The 8,809-nt window shown below is 39.1% G+C and overlaps 1 pseudogene across 1 annotated transcript; it reads right to left on the minus strand.

Moving 5' to 3' along the window:
* Positions 1-665: 665 nt before the first annotated feature.
* Positions 666-2,186, minus strand: LOC309971838 (large ribosomal subunit protein uL4-like; annotated as a pseudogene). Its single transcript has 2 exons — positions 1,290-2,186; positions 666-1,088 (listed from the first exon to the last, which is right to left on the minus strand). The product of its transcript is annotated as a large ribosomal subunit protein uL4-like (transcript).
* Between the last annotated feature and the right edge of the window lie 6,623 nt (positions 2,187-8,809).

Consider the following 8,809-nt stretch of genomic DNA (forward strand, 5'->3'; position numbering starts at 1 on the left):
TCGCTAGGGAGTCACGCTGGGCAGTCTGGAAGGCAGAGCCCTCTGTGCAGCTCTCAGGAGACTTCAAATACACAAGCCCTCTTCCCACTCCACTCCTTTGGGCTAAGAGACACATTCATATTTGACAGCCTATCCCTCGAGTTTCTTGCTTGGCTACAGGGAAGCAAGTTGCTTCTCTTAATGGAAGGAGTTGAGGCCCGTACCACAAAAATACAAAAAAAAACAAAACAAAACAAATAAATCAATTACATGTTTTAAATAAATAGAACCGTATTTATCTATCATATAGTCTAAAAGGCAAAAGTCTCTTAAGTATTACAAATACTTTTTTTTGTTTTGTTTTGTTTTTTTGGCGGTACGCGGGCCTCTCACTGTTGTGGCCTCTCCCGTTGTGGAGCACAGGCTCCCGACGCGCAGGCTCAGCGGCCATGGCTCACGGGCCCAGCCGCTCCGCGGCACGTGGGATCCTCCTGGACCGGGGCACGAACCCGCGTCCCCTGCATCGGCAGGCGGACTCCCAACCACTGCTCCACCAGGGAAGCCCACAAATACTTTTTTTATTATTATTATTTTTTTCATGTTTCTCACTGCCTCTTTGATCAGGTCTTTATTCAAAATTAGCTGTCCAAAATGATTTGACCTTTACTGAATAAACAAATTTAAGCTTATGCAGCAGCCTTCTTTTCCTCTGTGCTGGGTTTCTTTTCTGTGGGCTTCTTTTTTAGCAGGCTTCTTTTCAGCTGCTGGTTTCTTGGTCACTGCAGCCTTTTTTTCCACCAAAGCCTTCTTTGGCTTCTTCAGCTTCTTAACGCAGACAGGCTCCTTTCCCTTCCTTCCCACCACAGGCTTCTTGCCTGGAATCCCCTTCTCATCTGATCTGGCTTCTAGTGCTGCTGCTGCCCTATCCATCCAGATTTTGTGGTTCTTGGCCTGGCAAAGAATGGTGTTCCGGCGCATGGTCTTTGCATATGGGTTTAGCTTCAACATGATTCTCAGGTTTTTCAGTGGATTCTTCTTCAAGACGGCGATGAATCTTCTTGCGTGGTGCTCGGAGGGCTCTTTGGATCTCTGGGCTTTTCAAGATTCTGCTAAGGTCGGGCTTCCCTGGTGGTGCAGTGGTTGAGAGTCCGCCTGCCGATGCAGGGGATGCGGGTTCGTGCCCCGGTCCGGGAAGATCCCACATGCCGGCGGAGCGGCTGGGCCCGTGAGCCATGGCCGCTGAGCCTGCGCGTCCGGAGCCTGTGCTCCGCAACGGGAGAGGCCACAGCAGTGAGAGGCCTGCGTACCACAAAAAAAAAAAAAAAAAAAAGATTCTGCTAAGGTCTGTATTGAGCATCTTGTGCGTGGGGAGGTTGTAGTTACTCTTGAGGGAGGCAGCTTTACGCCAAGTGCCATGCAGCTCCTCTAACTTGCGGAAAAGCACTTTCAGTCCAAATGCAGAAACGCCCCACATGCCCACCAGGAGCCAGTTTCAAAATGTTCAGTTTGCTTACATTAAGCAGAGTAATTCCAGGGATGTTTCTGAAGGCCTTGATGATACCGTTGTCCTCATTACAGATGATGCAGGGTCCCCTGCGCTGGATACGGTGACAGTTTCTCATTTTGCCTTTGCCAGCTCTCATTCACTGCGAGGCGTAGACCTTTTTGATATCATTCCAGGCTTTAAGTTTCTTCAAAAGCAAAACAGCCTCCTTGGTCTTCTTGTAGCCTTCAACTTTACCTTCAACCACCGAAGGAAGTTCAGGAACTTCCTCTATACGATGACCTTTAGACATGACTGGCGCTGGTAAAGCCGAGGCAGCCAACGCAGAGCAGATGGCATATCGCTTCTGCGTTGTATTCACTCTGCGGTGCCAACGTCGCCAGGTCTTGGTTGGCGCAAACATGAGGGCCCCATGACACATAATTCCAAAAGCATCCTGACCAGAACAGTGAGTGCCACCACCTCGAACCCTGGGAATTCGAGCCACAGCTCTGCCAGTTCCCCAAGACTCAGCACTGGTTTGATGACCTGCTAATCCACTGACAGCATAGGGCTGTCTGTTGTTTTTGCTCAAGTTGGCGTGCGCAAAGTTCACAATATCTGGTCGAATGGGAGGCCTGAACACAGCAGGCAAAGTGACATTTTTGCCAGATGACTCCCCATTTTCAGAGTACACTGATATCAGTGGACGAGCACACGCCATGGCGGGAGAGGAGAAGGCCACGCTCCCCTCAACCTGGCGGCTACCACAGGAAAAGCTACAAATACTTTAAATAACATACATAAACAGATTATTCCTAAACCTAACATGAAAGTATTAATACTAATGGTATGATTTAATTTATCACCTTTGCATTTAATTATAAATCTTCCTCTGGTTAAAAAGTCATTCATCTACTAAATGAAGCAGCAGTTTTAACATTGAAGATGATCAGAGAGGTTCTGTTTCAGGAGAACTGAGGTTACCACCTGGAGCAAGTCATTGTTACTAATTATGCAATTTATAACCAGAAGATTACTTACCAGTAAGAAATTTGAGACTGGGAAGAGGACCTGCGGGAAATTTAGGTACAGGATAAACTTTTCTGAACTACAGGTGGACACGTGGGTCCTAAAAACCATCTCTAAGAGTGGCTTCCAAGCCCAAACCCCTTAAGTGGAATTTCTCAACCTGCCTCTTTGAGTTCATAAAGTAAATAACCCAGCCGATAGCCATTCCTTGAGCCCTCTGCAGGCCCAGGGGTGTGCACACAGCAGCAAGTGAGCCTTTGGGAGGACAGGCCAGGGAAGAAGACTGCACAAGCCCTGTGATTCTTGGAATTTGTGTTTCGAAGCTTGGTCTGTGTGTGTTTGAGCCAGGGGTTCAGGGAGTATCAGAAAGGATTGGGTACATCCCCTTGACTCATGGACTTTTCAGCTCATGGGAGGATGCAGCTAGAGGGGAGCCATAGCAGGACCTTCTAAAGTGATGGGGGCCCAACACCAGGTCCACTCTTGCCTTGATCTAGGGGCAGAACTGCACCTAAACTAGGACGAAACTTCAGGTGCTTTTCTGACTTTTTAAAGTAAAGCTATTAAGCCAAATATAAAGATTATCCTAACAAATCAAGGGACTCAAAAGTAGAGACGAAAGCCTATACCAACAGCATTTTGCTCTCTCGAGGGCCCCATAGAATAAGATGGTGACTGGACATATTTTTGTATTTCTATAGAACAAATCAGTTCCTCAGACAACTGAAACTGTTAACTCACTAAAACTTTATTATTAGAGCAGTCCTCAGGAGCTGTAATGCAAGAATTCCTTTATAAGAGAGGGTTAGAGGCAGATACCTAGTTGGAAGTGGGGAGACTTGAAACTGCATTTGCAGAGTGGTTTACATAAGCTGAAGAAAATGTGAAAGGAACAGGTGGGGAAAGGGCACCATTGGTACTTTGCCATGACTGTGTGTGCCAGTCTGTTCCATCCCCCAAATTCCTTTTTGACTTTAAGCTACCATAAATAAATTAACAGCATTAAAAGTATTGGGCTTGCTTCTGTGTCATTTTCTTTTTGGGCCACTGTACACAGCATATTAACACAGATCCTTTGGGGAATGCTAAGTTAAACACTCATAGGTGACAAATGAAGGAGAAACAATACAATTGAATAAAATCACAAAAATACACATACAGATTTTGAACTATGTTTCTGTTTTATGAAAATAAGTGGAACTTGTGAAAAGTGAACTAAACCATACTTTGATAAGCCCAAAGGCTTCTCTTCTATGCACATACTTGTTCTAAAAATTCAAGATGAAACAACTTCCCTGTGTTGAATCAAAACTACCAGGCATTAAACCTCCCCTAGGAACTAGACAAATCTTATACTTTCTCAATTCAAATCAGAAACGGTATAAACTCAGCTCCTATCCTCCAGGTTAACCTATGACTTTTACTCTATGCAGACCATAATGAATCACATGTTTAATTGGATACCTGAAATGTTGCATAGAAGGTCATTCCTATCCAATTCACTTTTTTTTAACAGTAGGTCCTTGTTGGTTATCTATATTAATATAGCAGTGTATACAGGTCAATCCCCAATTCCCAATCTATCCCTCCTCCCCAATCCATTTCACTTCTTGTTCTCAGATTCCGTATGCTAATTTTTGATTACTGATGTTCAAGGACCTCAGCTGAACTGACTCAGCTATGAAAAATTATTCCTTGCACTCTATATAGATAACCGATTGAAGCAACTCTAAAACAGTTAAAATTTAATATATTCATAATTTTGTAAAGCCTTGTCATGGGTCTTTTTTACTGACATTAACTCCATAGAAAAAGTTGTTCCCCCCAAATCCACATATTTTAGGCTTAAAGTAAAGGACGGTCATGACTTTGAGGTGGAGAGTCCCAACTCCTGGGGAATTCTTTGAGATTTGGGGGCATATCCATGCTTAATCCAGTGTGTTAATCGAATTCAATGAGTATTTATTGAGTGCCGACAATGGGTAAATCACTATGCTAATATAATGGAGAAAAGAGTTACATATTTCAAAGGAACTTATGTTCAAATGAGATATGCCAGTTTACAGCATGATTTATGTAATTATGCCTTTACTGTTGTCACCAAAATTGTTTCCAATCTTTTGTTGTCATTTAAGATGCTATCGTGAACATTCATCATTCATTCATTTTTTCACTGAATATTGATTCAGTACCTATGATATGTCAATCATTAATCTTAGTGCTGCAAGATTTCATATCACTGCAACAAATGGAACATGTACATAATACTTCAAAGTTCCTTTGAGAAATTTCTCCTGTGAGAAATTTTTGTTCAGCAATTACACCAGCTTGTGATTGAATGTTATCACTAAACAGAGAAGGACCAGCTATAAAATCTCAAGTGAAAAGTTATTGAATACATGCCCATGGCAATCATATCTGCTCTAGGAGAATTTTAAAAGTACAGAACACTTTATCCTTTTGAAGTATATGCCCAATTAGAGATAAAACCCTCCAAAAATTGAGGGTTCTAGGTCTGCTCAGATATATGAAACCCATGGTAGCTGGCAAAAGAAAAGCTGAAGCTAAAGACATTTTTGACCACAGCAAAATAGGATCATGTCCAGCAAACTTCTTTTTAAAAATTCCCTAGATTCCATATCACCTAAATTCCACATCATCACTTAATCCAGCTAAACATAAAACCCCAAAGTAAAATAAGTATGATGATAAGGGAAAGATTGCTTGCTTTTCTCCTAAATTATCAGTATAGTTGCCTTTGAAAACATAGCACAAAGTTTTGTCTTCAGCATTTCAGTCACAATGTAACTTTCCTGCTTACCATGGTTGAGAAGCTCAAGGTTCCTAATTATAAAATGTTCTCTGTCACTGGTCTGTTTGTTGGCCTTAAATACTGTTTTGGCGACCCCTAGTGTGAAACATGATATCAACACCTGTACGTACAGAAAATCCTTTTATAACTTTAAAACTTGCTTACAGAAAAAGGGTATCTAAAATAATTTTTCACCAAATGAGATGTGATTTTTGTTCATTTCAATTTGAACTTTGTATTTTTCTGCAATAGTAATAAAATTTAAATATAATTTCTGGATACACAAGATCTTTGACAATCAATAAGAGGGTAGTTATTTAGAGTATAATATACCCATACAGTGGAATAGTATGCAGCTTTCAAACAAGACAAAAAAACCAAAAAGAATAAGGAAGATTTTTATGTACTCATATGAGATGATCACCATGATATGTCAAAGAAAATAAAACAAAAAGCAAACAAAAAAGTCAAAGTAGAGAACTATGGTGAGCATTTTGCTACCATCTAAATTTTAAAAGGGGTAAAATATCATATATATCTGTATATACTTAAATAAATATATCATATATAATTGTGTTTTCATTTTTAAAATCTCCGGAAGGATAAATAAGATATGCATGGCAATGGTTACTTACTGTGGATGGGCATGGGAAGTGAGCACATGTTGGGAACTGCATTCCTTTGTATACATTTTTGGTTTTGAACAATGCCTTGACCATTCAAAATATTAAGTGACTTTAAAAAAATTTTAAAGCCCACAGCTTTAAAGATAGACCAAGAAAAGATGAAAAGAGAAGACTCTTACCTCACATTTGCAGACTTAAAAAATAGACTAGACAAAATGTAATTTTCTATCTAAAAACATATATTTTTTCTTTTCCTTATACATTCTTTTATTCTATATCCTTTCCACTGGCATCTTGTCTTGCTTATTTTCCTTACTCAAATGCCAAATTGTACGATGGCATTTGATAGTTACATTGAAACAACCTAACAGGCAGGATCCACTTGAGGTAGTATCTTGGGACTGGAAATAGTAACAGCTCTCCTGGCATGTCTTGCCAACAAGGCCACTGGTTCCAAACCAAAAGTCTTTATTTACAAGAAGTGTAAGAAAATGTGATATTCTTTACTAGGTGACAATTTAAGACTCATAAGGAACATCTTTAAATATATATAGCAGATACCCAGGAATAAATCTAATAGACGATGTGAAAGATCCATATGGAGAAAATTATATAAGCTTTATTTAAAGTCAAAAAAGTAGACTTACATAAATGGAAATATTTACTATGTGCATAGATGAGAAAACTCAATATAGTTAAGATGACAATTCTCCCCAAATAAATCTATAAATTCAATGTAACTACAATTAAATGTGAAGCAGGGTTTCTGTGTTATCTGTAAGCTGATCTTGATACATGGAAGAGGTTTTTTTGATGTCTTTGAGAGTCATTTGGGGCACTAAGAGTACAAAATACTATTCAGAGATTTATTTAGATTTTAAAAGTTAATGTTCAATTTATTAAAGTTATAAATTGAAAATCTCTTTCCTTAAGCATTTAAGCTCAGCAAAAAATCCTAAACTATTTATTAGCTTAGTAAATTTTCACAATCACTTTTAAGAGGCTTTTGGATAAAATTTAGTTTCACTCCAAATTTTTACTCTTAAACATTTTATACCATACCTTTTAATGTAATATTTCAATTTTCCTTTCAAGTATTGCAATTGTCTGACCTAACAAATCAAACCTTCTCATGTACTTAAATTATTTTCACAAATCTAATTAATTAAATTTACAAATATGTTTTTTAAAGTTCTCATATATTCCACATCACTGTATAAAACAGTAATGAATTGTGCCCCAGCCCCGCCAAATGGTGGGGTTAAAGTCCCCAACAAACATTTAACTGCTAACCCTTAGTAACTCAGAATGTGACTGCATTTGGAGATAGGACCTTAATGTGAAATGAGGTCATATGGGTGGACTCTAATCCAATATGACTTGTGTCTTTCTAAGAAGAGGAGATTAGAACACAGACACACAGAGGGAAAACCCTGTGAAGACACAAAGAGAAGATGGCCATCTGCAAGACAAGGAGACAGTCCTCAGAATGAAACCAAGCCTGCCGACACCTTGATCTTGGACTTCTAGCCCCCAGAACTGTGAGGAAATAATTTTTTATTATTTAAGACACTCAGTTCTTGGTACTTTGTTTTGGCAGCCCTAGGTAACTAATATACCTTGGCTCTTAATTAATACATGTAAATGTATTTCCCATCTAGCTCCAAAGGTCTTTGAATTTGAGGTTTTTCCTCTCATATCCTTAGAATCATTCTTAATGATATAGAAATAATATTAATTTTCATGACTTTATTTGATTACTCAATCACAATTTCCATGAGGATTTTACTGACAATTCTAAATTCATGTGGAAGAGCAAAGGATCAAGAATAGTTAAGACAGGGCTTCCCTGCTGGCGCAGTGGTTGAGAGTCCGCCTGCCGATGCAGGGGACATGGGTTCGTGCCCCGGTCCGGGAGGATCCCACGTGCCGCCCCGTGAGCCACGGCCGCTGGGCCTGCGCGTCCGGAGCCTGTGCTCCGCAGCAGGAGAGGCCACAACAGTGAGAGGCCCGCGTACCGCAAAAGGAAAAAAAAAAAACAACAAAGAATAGTTAAGACATTTATGAAAGAAGGTACAGGATTTTACCGTGTCAGATATCAAGACTTACTGTAAGGCTACAATAATTAAGATCTTGTGTTACTGGTATGGGTACAGACAAAGAGCCTAATAGAATAGAATGCCCAGAAACAGACCTACACATGTACAACAGAAGCATTAAAGATGAGTAGGGAAAGAATGTATAATGAGTGATTGGTTATCACTGGGAACTAGTTAGCCATATATAGATCCGTAAAGCAAAACAAAACAAAAACTTCCAGGTGGATTAAGTTCCTAAACATGAAAAAGCAAAATTCTAAAACTTTTTAAAGAAAATGAAGGAAACTATTTTTTATGGTCCCAGAGTAGAAGAGAGTTTTGTTTATTTTCATTTTTTTAAACCCAATGCAAAAAGCACAAACCATAAAGGAAGGCTGATACATCTGACTACTTTAAACTTAACTTCAGTGTAACAAGAGATACCCTCTCTTTCCATAAAGAAAGGGTAAAGATGAGCCCCAGACTGGAAAAAAATATTTTCATTGCAAATAACTGGCAAGCAAAGTATCCTGATTATTTAAAGATCTCCTTAAAAATTAGTAAGACAAACATCCCAATAAGAAAATGAGCAAAGGATATGAATATGCAATTCACAGAAGCAGGAATATAACAGGCCAATAAACATTTTTTAAAAAGCTAGATAAAACACATAGCTAAGGCTACATATATCAACAGGGATATTGACGAGGAAAAAAACAACTTTCATAACAATACATACATAGTGTCGTTTATATGATGCTTTTAAACATGCATAACAAAAACATCTATTGTTTATGGA

The sequence above is a fragment of the Leucopleurus acutus genome (genome assembly GCF_964270905.1).
Source record: "Leucopleurus acutus genome assembly, chromosome: 15".
Classification (NCBI taxonomy): Eukaryota; Metazoa; Chordata; class Mammalia; order Artiodactyla; family Delphinidae; genus Leucopleurus; species Leucopleurus acutus.